Genomic DNA, 15320 nt, shown 5'->3' with positions numbered 1-15320 from the left:
TGAAAACCGTGGCTCTAAACACACTCATCTTCAGAGAAAATGATCCCTCGGGCACTTCTGGCAAGTGTTAAGCTGTTAGCCCTGCATCCTAGCTCAATTCTAAAAATGGATAATTAAATTCTATCTCTCTAATGAAATTCTCCTTGTCGTTTACACTGCAGAGTTTGTTCATGGAGCAATACAGGAGACAGGAGGCTATGGGGTAGTATTCAAGCATACACAGCAGAGCAGTCTAACAGAGAGGAAAAGAGGTTGGGTAATTACCTAATATGCACACGTGGGCAGCTAAATGATTAATGTAAGAGTAAAAGTAACATTAAGTCAGAATTCAAAAAAAATCTCACGTCTGCAAACAACTGTGGGTTCTCTCCTTTTGCCTTCAGATCAACCCAGATTTCCCTGGTAAGTGCCAACTTCCCGCTCCAATTAGAGTGTGAACTTGCAGTTACTTCAAAGATTGAGACCCATTTATTTAAAAGAGAAAACTAGCTCTCTCAAATTGCTTAGAGATCCCCCACCATCAAAGGTGCTGCTACACAGAAACAGGAAGTTATTTTTTATCATTAATAATAATATGCACTTGCATAGTAGCACTTTAAGGGTTACAGAGTACTTTCTTAGTAACCCATTAAGACTATGTATATATATATATATTCATATAATAATACAATATATATACGTATATATATATATATATATATATATATATATATATATAGTATTATTATTACGGGTTTTCAGCAGAGGACACTAAGGACCAGAGAGATTAGGTGACTGACCTAGAGCGCACAGTTGTAGGTGAGGCGCAGACCCAAGGCTTCCTTTAATTCTAACGTTCTAGTTGCATCAGGCTGCCTTTCTAATAGAGTGGCTATTATTGGGTTTGTCTCAATAACAAAGGAAAGTATCAGTAAGCCAACCCCCAAAACATCCAATAGTGCTACATTTTTTTCTTCCCTGATACTCATGAAATTGTGTCAAAAGTTCTGTGAGCTTTTTGAATCATATAAAGATACTGAGAAGAGCGAAAGGCAAGCTAATGAATCTTCTTCCTTTGTCAGGTGTGAGAAGTTGATGGGGGGCCCTGGAGAGTACCCTGGTGCCCTGAAATAGCTTATGAACTTCTTCCAAGGTGTCTAGCCTCTAATTCTGGAGTAGCTAAGGCTCAGGTTGTCATTAGCTCAGCTATTTCTTGAAGCACTTTGCTTTCTTTGCTGTAGTGGGAATTTGCCATTGGGCTTTCAAGCAAACCCTTTCACCCCATAGCAAGGAGTTTGTGAAGAACTTTGGAAAGCAAAAAGCTCTATGAAATGTATATTATTATTATCACAAATCTCAGAAAGGAGCAAGGGGTAGGTGGGGGAGGAATGAATTAATGGATGGATCATAATAATAATGTTCAGTGCATGAACTTTTCACACTAGAAGTGGGAAATTCATCAAGTTTTCTTCTCTGTCTCCCACTTCTCCACTAATTGAGAGCTTTGCCCTTATTTCTGTTTTCTTTTCATTTTTTTTTCTGCCAGGCTCAATTGCCCTTGTCTGTCTTTGAAAAGAGTTTTCCCCTCATCCAATTTGCCTCTGGTTTCCAGCACAGTTTCTCAAGTGTTCCTGAGGAGGAAAACAATTCCCCTGGAGACTTTTGCACATCCAGTGTGAAGTCAGCTCCCACCCCACCCACTAATGGAGAAACATAACAACTTCTGTTTCCCCATGGGTGCACTAAACAACCCCCCAGTGGCCTGCAGTTATTATTACAATATTTCCAAGGATGCCTCAGTCAAGACCAGACAGGGTGACATCTCTTAGAGGATAACTACACATGCATTTTCCTCTTCCCTGGAAAACATCTTTTCAAAAATTATACAATACCTACCATCCAAGGTCAGCAAGAGCAGGAAGGGGGCGGGGGGGAGCTGGAAAAGGCAATGTGAAAAGGGATAAGCCAGCAGTTTGGATGTTTCTGAATTTTGGAGTGTTTGGTGGTAGAGAGAGGAAAGATCTGGACAGCTGAATGAGTCCCTCAGTGTTTTTTGTACCCTTGAGGTCCAGCATTGCATTAGCACAGACTCTCTGGCCTGCCCAACAACTTCCTCTTTATCAAGGCTCACCCTGGAAACCCAAGTGCCTCTGGAATCTGGGGTTAGCCTGGACCAGGGAAGAATGAGCACCAACATTCTGGCCCCAAAGACACTTAATTCATTCTACATTTGGCACCAACCTTGAGTGACAAATTTACAAAGGGGGTGCGGGGGTGGGGGGGGCGGGAATCCCACAACCCTGGCACATGAAATATAAGAGGATTCTCTGTCTTAAGTACTTAAAGCCTATTACCAAAATAGGTGTATAATGTTGCCATTATAAATATCATCCTTAACACCTTTTGATTCTTTTTACTCTGAAGTGTCCGATCTATTATGGAACAAAAAGAGGCTGCCTTTTAAATCTCATTCACTCTGGCTTCTTTAGTGATGGATGTTTTCCCCTCTGAAGCTCAGCCTCACATAAAAGCATCGCAGTGCATTGCTGTAAATCTGTTTTACATCAGCTTTTATGTGAGCTGGGCCGGGCTGTGGCTCATTACCTCTTTTTTTAAAAAAACCTTAAAAAAAAAGTAGTCTCCAGCTCACTCAGATGGTTTGGTTTGTAAATAACACAAATTTCACTTCCTTCTGAAAGAAACCTCTTGGGGAAAGAGATTGGAATGCCCTGGAGACAAATACTGTTTTCTTGCATCTTGAGAACTGACCCAACCTGCTTTATGGCTGCTTCCCCACCCTGGCTGCAACAAGAATAAAGCCTATTTATATAATATGTTTTAAGGTTAGTAAAGTCAGTTCCTTCAGCACAGTCTAGTAAGGTAAATAGTACATCATTCCCATTTTACAGGTGAGGAAATTGGGCCCCACCACAGTTAACTGACTCTCTATAGTTCATAGAGGTAGTAAGTGACAAAGTTAGAATTTGAACCAAGGTATTCTGACTCTTCTGGGTAAACAGGTAGTACAGTAGATAGAGCACAGGCCTGGGACTCGGGAAGACACATCTTCATGAGTTCAAATCTGACCTCAGACATATACTAAGTGTGTGACCCTGGAAAAGTCAGTTAACTCAGTTTCTTCATCTGTAAAATGAACTGGAGAAGGAAGGAACGGCAAACTACTCTAGTCCCTTTGCCAAGAAAGCCCCATATCAGGTCACAAAGAGTCAAACATAACTGAAACGACTCAACAACAACTTCTGACTAAATCTGCTGCTTTATCCCATTGCATTTGAACTCAGTTCTTCTGAATCTAAAACCAGTGCTTTTTCTACTAAAGTGGCCTTCTTCCATGCCCTGTCATCTTTCTGTATTTTCTTGGAAGATAATGACATTTACCTCCATGGTGACCTGTTCTCTGGTGGCTTTCACATCAGTGACTCAGCAGGGGCTGGAGGACAGGGAACACCATAATGGAGCTGAAGGGAATGAATCATAGTTCCCATTGGGACTCCAGGACCATGTATGTAGGTCAACACCTTGTTTCAGAATATTTCAGTTTCAATTCAGAGTTTCCTTGGGGAGTTCCCCTGATGAAATAACAACCTTGATCCTAGCCTTATTCTCTCACATGCATTCAAGATATTTGCCTTCAGTTAATAAGCAGCTTAAATTTAATTTAGATTTAGTGAATAATTATGGAGAAACTTCAGAGCCTCAGTTTGATTTCCTGTAGCCCTGGGAGCAACGTTGCTGTGGTCATTGCCGCAACAGCCCAAAAAATAACACAGAATCTTTAGAGGATTAAGGATAAAGAAGAGTTGATGAATGGTGAATAGCATTTAATCAACTATTAACAATTCCAACATCGGCTATTAAAAAATGGTAACAGGAAAGCCCCACAATACCTCTAAGTTACAAAGTATGACAATAATTGTTCAATTCCCTTTAACAAACAAAATCCTACTATGGACAAGCCACAAAACACTGTGCGGGACTAGGGCTATACAGGCAAATACAACGCAGTCCCTGCCTTCCAAAAGCTTATATCCCTTGGGTGATGGAAAGGAGAGATGGTGTTAGAAAGACAGAGATGAACATAATAGAAAACAGGAAGTGAACATGACCAAGGAGAGCTCCAGAAAAAGTGATCCAGGAGAAAAGGAGGAAAACAATCGCTATCAAAATATTCTGGGCAAATTTCATGGAGCTGGTGGCACTAGATCTAAAACTTTAAAGCCTTTGTTTTCTTTGCTGTCATCATGTCTACATGCATTATCACCTTATTTGTGGCTCTCCATTCAACTGTCTCTTAATCCAATGAATCCAACATTTATTAAGAACTTACTGTGTTCTACAAGAACAATTTACTACATACTACAAGACACTAGGTTAGGTGCTGAAGATACAAAGACAAAATAAAAAATGTCCCTACCCTCAAGAAGCTCTCCTTCTACTAAGAGGGTGCAACATTTAAAGATAACCACATCCAGCATGATTTGAAGAGGAACAGAGCATGAATGGCTAGGGCAATCAGGAAAGACTTCCTATTGGAGGTGGTACATGAGCTGATGGTGGTGGTTGTCCTTGGCTCTTGAAATGGACCAAAATGACATCACCATGATAAAGTCAAGTTTCAGTGTGTCCAACTGTGGCTGATTAGAACAATATGAGCTAAAAATGCTCTACCACAAATTGGGCACAGATAGTCCACGTGAACACTTGGGGTAGATACTTCAAATTTGCGCATCCTATGTTTCCCTTGTGCTGTTTCAATTCTGCTTTGCTCAAAGAGCACAGAACCTTTCCTGATGTGTACAGGCCATGCTGAGCAGTCCTGTACCAGTGTCTCCCATGTCACACAATCAATCCAAAGTTCTTGAAGGAGACCTTGAGAGTATCCTTGTATCGCTTCTTCTGGCCACCATGTGATGGCCTGCCCCTTGTGAGTAGTCCAGAAAATAATCTTTTTGGCAAGCATATATCTGCTTTCAAATAATGTGGCCAGCCCATTGGAACTGCACTCTCTGAAGCATAATTTGAATGCTTGGCAGTTTAGTTTGAGCAAGGACCTCAGTGTTTGGTAACTTATCCTGTCAAGTGATTCTCAGACTCTTCCTAAAACACTTCAAATGGAAGCGATTCAGTATCCTGGCATGGTGCTGATAGACTGTCCATGTTTCACAGGCATAGAACAATGAGGTCAGCACAATGGCTTTGTAGACCTTTAATCTGGTAGTCAGTCTAATACCTCTTCTCTCCCAAACTTTTCTTTGTAGCCTCCCAAACACTGAGCTAACTCTGGCAATGTGTGTGTCAACCTTATTGTCAATGTGTACATCCCTGGAAAGCACACTACCAAGCTAAGTGAACTTATCCACAGCAAGTTTGCCCAGCTTCTGGAGAGTAGACAATGCTCTCATACTTTCCCAGTCACCAATGGAATGAAACAAGACTATGTGCTTGTTCCCATGCTTTTTAACATGTTTTCAGCCATGTTGTCAAATGCTTTCAATGAGGATGAACATGGCATCAAGGTCAACTGATCGTAAGTTCTTCAATTTGAAAGGCTACAAGCCAAGACCAAAGGGGAGGGAGTGTGAGTGCATGATTTTCTGTTTACAGATGATTGTGCACTCAGTGCAGCCTCTGAAACTGAGATGCAACAAAGTATGGATCAATTCTCTGCTGCCTGTGCTAACTTTGGCCTAATAATTAACACCAAGAAAACACAGTGCTCCATCAACCACCACCACACCATCTATTGCATCCTGGGCCATCTCCAGCCATCCTGATGACTATGAGGCCACTGGATCCAGATGGCTCAGGAGAAGAAAGTGAGGTTGGTGACCTTGCACAGCCCTCCTCACTCAAATCTAAGCAAGTCATGTCATCATCTTGATGTCATGGTCCTCTTCAAGAATGAAGGACAAACACAACAACAACCACACCATTCATATGTGCAACCATCATTTACAACAACAAATGGTACGTGAGCTAGGCCTTAAAAGAAGCTAAGGCTCCTAAGTGGCAGAGGTGAGAAGGGTGTGTATTCCAGGCATGGCAAACAGACCATATGAGAGAAGAGATACCAGAGATGAAAAACTGAGTTCAGGCAAGAAGAAATAGAACAGGCTGACTGAAATACAGGGTGGGTGAAAGGAAAAAATGTGTAATAAGTCAGAAAGACAAATGCGATGTGCACTATTCAATGTCTTTAAATGCCAAACTGAGGAGTTTGTATTTTATTCTGGAGACAACAGATTGTTAATGAGTCATCTTGCACAAGGGAATGACCTGAATTTTTGGAGGATAAACTTGACAGCTGTGAAAAGGATGGATTGGAGAGAGGAAAGGTGGGAAGCAGGGATACATGTTAACAGACTGTGACAATGTTCCAAGTAAAAAGGGACAAGTGTCTGACCTATGGTGTAGCCATACGAATGGATATATGAAGACACATGAAGACATGAAATAAATTATGGAGGTTGAACAGATAACATGTGGCAAATGATTAGATAATTGGGAGGGGATGGCGGGGTGAGAAAGTGAATTGTAAAATATCACCAAAAGGATGTGAACTTGGGTGACTGGAAGGATGTCCTTACTTGAAATAGGGAAGTTTAGAGGGTGAGAGTTAGTGAAGAAGGAATTCCATTCCATATTGGACATGATGAGTTTGAGATGTTAAAGCACAGACATCCAAGAGAAGATGCTAAGCAGGAAGTTTGGGGTGGAAACTGATGAGATCACCAAAAAAGAGGACTTCCATTTACATCTTTTTCCTCTCACTCTTACATGCCCTCTTCCTCTTTCCTTCAAGAAGCCATAGACCTAGAGCTGAAAAGATCTCAGAGCTCATCTAATTCAACCCCCTCAATTTACTGATGAGAATACTGAGGCACAGTTTGGCTAATTGACTTGCCTAAAGTCACACAGGTAGTAATCATCCAAAGTGAGTTTTGAACCCAGGTGTTTTGAGTTCATCAAGGTCAATGCTCTTCCCCCTTAACTTGTTGCCTGTTCCTTCATTTCTTTACCCTCTTCTTCCATTATCAGCCATGTCCTCCCACATCCCCTTCACACACATTAGCCATGAAAAAGAACAAGATCCAAGACTAAAGTGAATGGCTTACGGTGATCCATTTAATGGAGCTCCTTTGGATTATCACCCACTATCCCGCTTTTCTAACATCTTAACATTCAACTGTATCCCCTGATAAAGCTGAGCATTGTGATACTGTAAATAAAATATACATGCTGGGGCTTAGAAATTGCCTAATATGTATTCCTGTAACATACTCTGTGTTTAAACCATAGCCTTTTAGTATAATTTTAGCCTTAGATCTTAACATTTTACTGCCTTTTTCTCCTAATAATCAATATTGATTTTTACTGTATCTATCATTATCTTGGCATCAAGATTTATATATATATTTTGGCTTTACTTTGCATGAGATTGTAGTTTATGGAAAGAGTCCTTATTCTACTGCTTCAGGAAAACTCATGAGATAATAATCTTGCCCCATTGGAAATCATTCTGCTTATGTTGTATTGAGAAGTAATCATTGGCTTGGCCCCCTTCACCGGGTTGAGTGACATTACTGTCAACATCATCATTATTCTTGCTCTTACATTACCATGAATTCTTTGCTGGCATCAGAGCTAGCTGTTGGAGACTTTCAGAAGCCCAACGGTGGGGCTCAGATTGCAGATTTCCCATTCCTCATCTTGGACAATCTGTTTGTCTTTGATTATAGATCCTCAGTGTTTAGCAGTATCCCATTTGTGCAGTCCACATCATACATTTACCCTGTTGGTGTATGTGGTATATGCAGGTGCAGATGACCTACATAAGCTCCAAATGAAGCACCAAGGCTGCAGGAAGGGAACACCATGCTAAGATCATCTTGCCTGAAGATTATTTGTGTGTTCCCCCAGATAGCAATCAACAAATATTTCTTGAACACCTGGTATTTGACAAGAACTGTTCTAGCTAACATGGGGGGAGATGCAAAGCAGGATAAGATGCAGTCTCTACTGTCAAAGAGTGTATACCATAACTGGGGATATGCAATTAACATACAGGAACAATTAGAGAACAGATTAGAGCAGAAACAGCCTGGTACTGAATAAAAAAAGGAATTTGGAGAAGTGAAGGATCAGTGTGTGCCAGCCTAATCTGAGTAAATTCTGAGGAGGAGATGGTAATTGAGCCACCTAGGAGGACTCAATCATGCCGACCCACCCTGTCTAGATCTTTAAATACCTGAGGAGAGAGAAGAACTAGGAAGTAGGTAACATTTACCTCCTCTGGGTTCCCCCTCTCTCCACGTCTAGAGCCGGACTGCACCTAGCCTAACTCCCCTTGATGGGTGGGGCTTGGGGTTAGGAATTGCATTTGATTATTGCTACAATTCAGTCATTTCAGTCATGTCTGACTCTTCCTTTCAGGGGATTTTCTTAACAAAGATACTAGAGCTATCTGTCATTTTTGTCTCCAGCTCATTTCACAGATAAGAAACAGAGGTAAATAGGATTAAGTGACTCATCCAGGGTCACACAGCTAGCAAGTATCTGAAGCCAGATTTAAACTCAGGAAGATGATGGGTCTTCCTGATTCCAAGTCCAGGGCTCTATCCACTGCTATACCTAGCTTCCCTTGTATTTGATTAGGGGGCCTGCTTTTTAAGGCTTCTGCTTTCATGGTGGAATTTTAGGCTGACTAGAGGGATATTTTTGAGTGAGGGAAGGGGATAGATGATTCCTAAACTCCTTCAGATTAGCCTCCACCTACTCCACTATTTTGAAAGACTAGCCCCAATGCATAAGTCCTGGTGAATATGCATATCTACCAGACTAATAATAATTCACATTTACATAGTGAATCGCATAGACTGGGGGCTGGTCCAACTCCCTCCATGAATAATAATTTCTTTTACTTATATAGCGCTTTAAAGTTTAGAAATAGCTTTCCACACAGCAATCCTGTGAAGTAGATAACTTGTGTTATTATCCCCACTTTATAGATGAGGAAACTAAGGCTAGGAAACATAAAAATGACTTTCAGAATAAAGTCACAGGGCTAATAAATGGCACAGCTGAAATTCTGAGGCAGGGCATAAAACATAGGATCATAGATTTAGAGCTGGAAGTGACTTCAGAGGTCATCTAGTCTAATCTCCTTCATTTTATAGATAATACTAGTTAGCATTTATTTGGGCAACTTGGTGGCACAGTGGATAGAGCACTAGACCTGGAGTCAGGAAGATTCCTCTTCTGAGTTCAAATCCAGTCTCAGACACTTACTAGCTGTGTGACCCTGGGCAAGTTACTTAACTCTGCTTCAGTTTCCTTATCTGTAAAATGAGCTAGAGAAGGAAATGGCAAATTACTCCATGTATCTTTGCCAAGAGAACCCCAAATAATGTCACAAAGAGTTGGACACAACTGAAACAACTGATATAGTGACTTCACTCATTTGATCTTCACAACACTATGAAATAATTATTACTATTTCCCTCATTTTGCAAATGAGGAAATTGAGGTAAACAGACAAACCAAGACCTAGGAAAGATCTTAGCTTTAAAAAGTCAAAATCTCCCATGACATCTGGGGCCACTGCCCATCATCCTGACCTAAGTCTTGCCATTGGACCCTGAATGACTGGAGGAAAGAGTGAGGCTGATGACTTTCCACAGCCCTGCCTCACTTAAATCCAATTCATGTACAAGTCAAGACTTCACCCTCCTGATGTCATTGGTCCTTTTCCAGAAGGAAGAATGAACAACAATAATCTTTATTCTCAGCACTTAGCACAAGGCCTGGCACATATTAAGTTCTTTCCCTCTGTCTCTGTCTTTCTATCTCTCTCTCTTTCACACACACACACACACACACACACACACACACACACATACACACACACACACACACATACACACACATAAAAGAATAATCAAAGAAATTCCTAACTGGAGAAAAAATGGATGAAAGATAAATAGTTCTTGTTCACTATTTGTATCCATAAAATACAAAAAGACAAAAGGAACAGAAGACACCCAGTATGTTGAACCAAACCCCCATGGAAGGATAAGGATGAAAGCTGTGTCGGAGGTGGAGGCCTGGATGGGCTATGATCTGCATCATTGGAGGGAATATTCACAGTGGAGAGATTACAAATCCTTTGGAGTATTGGAGGTGTGTTCATCCTTTGTTGCCGAAGATGACCATGCCATCAGAGACATGATGACATGACTTGCACTTGACTTTGTTTTGAGTGAGGGAGGGCTGTGCAGGTCACCAGCCTCACTTCTCCTCCAGAGCCATCTGAATCCAGTGACTAGATATTTATCAGGATGACTGGAGATGACCCAGGAAACACTGGGAGACCTTAGGCCTTTTAGGCCAAGGTCTATGCAGGTACTCACTTAGGGTGAGGCAATGCCCATTCGTTGAATAGACCTATTTAAGGAATAGCCAGGGCATGGCCCCTTTAATGAGACCAAGGAAAAGAAAGACATCAGACTGGGAGGAAAACAGCAACAGTTACTACTGATAATCACTCTGAAGCCAGGAGGGTCCAGAAGAGAGCCTTTAGGCGGGGGCGAGGCAGGGGTCCCATGGTGTCTGAGCTTTTGGAGTGTGATAGATAGGAATACCCTAATTATGTGAAGCATCCAAAAATCGAAGGAGTCCCCTGGATGGGTAGCAAGTTTCTGGCCACACAAATCTTTAAGAGAGCCTGCATAACTGTTTTCTGACATGTTGTAGAGAGAATTCATGATGTAGGAAGGAGTCAGACTGTATGATTCTGAGATCCCTTCTATCTCTGAGCTTCTATGGACAGAGCAATGCCATATGGTATGACTATAAACTTATGAAACTAATTTTCTTGTTTCACTTATAAACCAGCCTTTAAGACAGTTACAAAAATGGAGTTGAAAAGATTCCTTGAGCAATATCAGCACTGTTGGAAGAAACATATAGTTTCCCAGGGTGACAACTTTGAAGAATTTGACTTTCAACTCTATTGTATGTACCAGGATGCTTATTACTGGGACCTTTCTATCTGACTTGCAGCTGAAACCTCCAAAGTGTGTTTTCTCTGAAAGGTGAGCTCCTTGGGAGAAGAGACTTTCTTACTTTGTTATGTGTGTTTGCATTGTTTAGGACAGTGCTTTGCCCGTACTTAATCAAGACTTTTTATTCATTTATTACATGTTGGTAATATTATAGTAACTTTGTATAGAATTTTGCAACAAAATGATTTTCACTTCTATGATCTTGCTCAGATATAACAACCATATGGTAGCAGATACATCAGTTTAATATTATCGGAGCTATAATTAGGAATTTTTTCACTGTGAGATAAGTAGCATGAAGGTCACCTTCACTTGAGACTGGGGTCAGGACATCACCCTGTCATGAAAAGACAAAGATACAGGACACAGCAATCAAAGGGAAGAGTAAAGGAGAGAAGAGTTCAAAGAGCAGATGTAATCTTAGTGTGTACATCTGTGTCCTCTGAGCAGCCTGGCTAAGGGAAAGAGATTCAGAACCTTGGGCTGAAAGACATCTTCATAACCATTGGCTAAGGAAAAAAAATGTTTGAGCAACCTATAATCCACTCTTTTAGGGAAAAGGCTGACTAACTATAGTAATCCCCAATGAATAAGTGAATCTGAAGATAGCCCCTTATCTAAAGACTATACAGCTGAGGCCCAGTGGGAAGCAAAACTACAGATAGAAAGAACTATAGCTCTTTTCTGCAAGACTTACTTTTATAGACAGATCAGCAGGTAGTGCTGAAGAAAGCTAGGTAGCCTGAGATCAGGTGCATTGAAGTCCGCATGCTTGGAGTTCACCAGGGAGAAATGGAGAGAGATCTCCAGTAGGGACAAGACTCAGCAGAGGGCAGTTTGATATCATCAGAAAAAGCCTCAGTTTTGTTGTATCATTTCACTCTTTGCCAAGTGTATGACTCTGGAAGGTCACTTAACCTCTGTCTTCTTCTGTTCCTTCAACTGTAAAATGGGTATAATAATATCTTCCATGGTTGTTGTGAGGATCAAACGAAATATTCTTTGTAAAATACTTAGCACAGTGCCTGGTACACATCAAGCAATTAACAAATGCTTTTTCCCTTCCCCCTTTGCCAAGTGTATGCCCTGGCCACATATGCGTTCCCTGAATATGTGCCCTTCAATATAGTTGCCCTGAGCACATGTTCCCTAATATGCTCATGTCTGATGCATTATCTCTATGCATCTTTACTCTTCTCCCTGAGGGTATGTAAATCATTAGAAGAGTGAGTTTTAAATTTATAGAGTCCACATTCCATTGTTATTTTTATTTCTATGCTATTTCATTAAATCAATTTTATTTGAACTGTGTGTCCTACGTCTAACTAATAAAATTAAACACATCAGTAGGGGCTCGTAAGCTGTGGTTTGGAAAACAGTTTGACTCCCAAAATACCCAGAACCTGGACTAGCTTTACAGTTCCACACTATAGGGAAACCCCTTTGCGCTGCAGTTAAATCATCATTCTTGTTCTGAAAGGTAACTTCAAAGTCAAGAAGACCTGGTTCGAGTCCCGCCTCTGGAACACAGTGAGCATGTGGAGTCTTGGTAAGTCTCTTCGCCTCTTTGTACCCCAGACAATTCTTTAAGCCTCTGATTTGCAAAGCAAATTCTCCCAATATCAATGAAACCATAGGCCCAGTCCCTCTCCCAATCTTATTACCATACAATGCATTTTGGTATCTCAGTCTTCCAACTCAGCTCCAGATGTATCTAAAACCTTGACTCCTCCTCCTCATGTCATATATACACATGCAGACATTTTCACATTGAGAAAAGGAGAAACCCCAGCTCTATGACACAGCAGTCTCCTCCTTTAACTTCTAGAAAGACCTAGCAAATCAAAGGACTAAGATCTCCAGCTGGAGATCATTGCATTTCCCATTTACACATAAGGAAACTGAGGTTAACAAATGTGGAGAGAGGGGAGGAGCCAAGATGGCGGAGTAGAAAGACTCACATACACATAGCTCCAAACCCACAACCCACAGAACGGCTAGAGGGGGCCAACTCACGGTGAATTCTGCACCCAGAGACCACGGAATATTGGAGCGAGGGAGATTTCTGTTCCGGAGAGACCTGCAAACCTCTCGCGGGGGGTCCTTCGCGCTGTGGACTGGGCGCCGGGACTGGAAGCAGAGGGCAGCCCTGCAGCGGCTGCGACACCATGAGGAAAAGATCTGAGCGGGCTACGGGGATGGGATCTCCAGCAGCCACGCGGGTCCCTCCACCCACAGAGGGACCTGCAAACCTCTCGCAAAAGGTCCGTCGCGCTGCAGACACGGAGCCCAGCCCAGACCTGCCGCGGCCACGGCTCCGAGAGGTACAGATCCGAGCAGGCTTCAGGGACGGGATCTCCAGCGGCCGCACAAGCCTCTCCACCCACAGGTGACGGGGGTCGGTGAGAGAGTCTCTTTGGCGGGTCGAGAGGGGAGTGGGGTGCCCCCATGGCTCGGGCCCCCCCAGGAGATAGAAGCTGAGAGGTGGCTGCAGACAGGGGCTCCCCAAGCGGGCGGGAGCCTGGATCCATTGTGGAAGGTCTGTACATAAACCCCCTGAGGGAACTGAACCTGAGAGGCGGCCCTGCCCCGACCTGACCACCTGAACTTAATTCTCACACTGAATAGCAGCCCTGCCCCCCCCCCCCGAAAGCCCTGAGGCGGGAAGCAGCATTTGACTCTCAGTCCCAAACGCTTGCTGGGAGGACCAGGAGGCGAGGTGGGTGTGAGGAGAATATTCAGAGGTCAAGTCACTGGCTGGGAAAATGCCCAGAAAAGGGAAAAGAAATAAGACTATAGAAGGTTACTTTCTTGGTGAACAGGCATTTCCTCCCTTCCTTTCTGATGAGGAAGAACAATGCTTACCATCAGGCAAAGACACAGAAATGAAGGCTTCTGTGTCCCAGCCCACCCAATGGGCTCAGGCCATGGAAGAGCTCAAAAAGAATTTTGAAAATCAAGTTAGAGAGGTGGAGGAAAAACTGGGAAGAGAAATGAGAGGGATGAAAGAGAAGCATGAAAAGCAGATCAGCTCCCTGCCAAAGGAGAACCAAAAAAATGTTGAAGAAATTAACACCTTGAAAACTAGCTTAACTCAATTGGCAAAAGAGGTTCAAAAAACCAATGAGGAGAAGAATGCTTTCAAAAGCAGAATGAGCCAAATGGAAAAGGAGATTCAAAAGCTCACTGAAGAAAATAGTTCTTTCAAAACTAGAATGGCACAGATGGATGCTAAGGACTTTGTGAGAAAGACAGATATCACAGAACATAGCGAGAAGACTGGAAAAATGGAAGATAATGTGAAATATCTTATTGGAAAAACAACTGACCTGGAAAATAGATTCAGGAGAGACAATGTAAAAATTCTGGGACTACCTGAAAACCACGATCAAAAGAAGAGCCTAGACATCATCTTCCATGAAATTATCAAGGAAAACTGCCCTGAGATTCTAGAACTAGAGGGCAAAATAAATATTCAAGGAATCCACAGAACACCGCTTGAAAGAGATCCAAAAAGAGAAACTCCTAGGAACATTGTGGCCAAATTCCAGAATTCCCAGGTGAAAGAGAAAATATTGCAAGCAGCTAGAAAGAAACAATTCAAGTATTGTGGAAATACAATCAGGATAACACAAGATCTAGCACCCTCTACATTAAGGGATCGAAGGGCATGGAATAGGATATTCCAGAAGTCAAAGGAACTAGGACTAAAACCAAGAATCACCTACCCAGCAAAACTGAGTATAATACTTCAGGAGAAAAAATGGTCTTTCAATGAAATAGAGGATTTTCAAATTTTCTTGATGAGAAGACCAGAGCTGAAAAGAAAATTTGACTTTCAAACACAAGAATGAAGAGAACCATGAAAAGGTGAACAGCAAAGAGAAGTCATAAGGGACTTACTAAAGTTGAACTGTTTACATTCCTACATGGAAAGACAATATTTGTAACTCTTGAAACATTTCAGTATCTGGGTACTGGGTGGGAGTACACACACACACATGCACACACGCACACATACATAGAGACAGAGTGCACAGAGTGAATTGAAGAGGATGGGATAATATCTTAAAAAAAAAAATGAAATCAAGCAGTGAGAGAGAAATATTGGGAGGAGAAAGGGAGAAATTGAATGGGACAAATTATCTCTCATAAAAGAGGCAAGCAAAAGACTTATTAGTGGAGGGATAAAGAGGGGAGGCGAGAGAAAAACATGAGGTCTACTCTCATCACATTCCACTAAAGGAAAGAATAAAA

Source organism: Notamacropus eugenii, chromosome 5, assembly GCF_028372415.1.
Source record: "Notamacropus eugenii isolate mMacEug1 chromosome 5, mMacEug1.pri_v2, whole genome shotgun sequence".
NCBI lineage: Eukaryota > Metazoa > Chordata > Mammalia > Diprotodontia > Macropodidae > Notamacropus > Notamacropus eugenii.
This window is presented reverse-complemented; position numbering follows the sequence as displayed.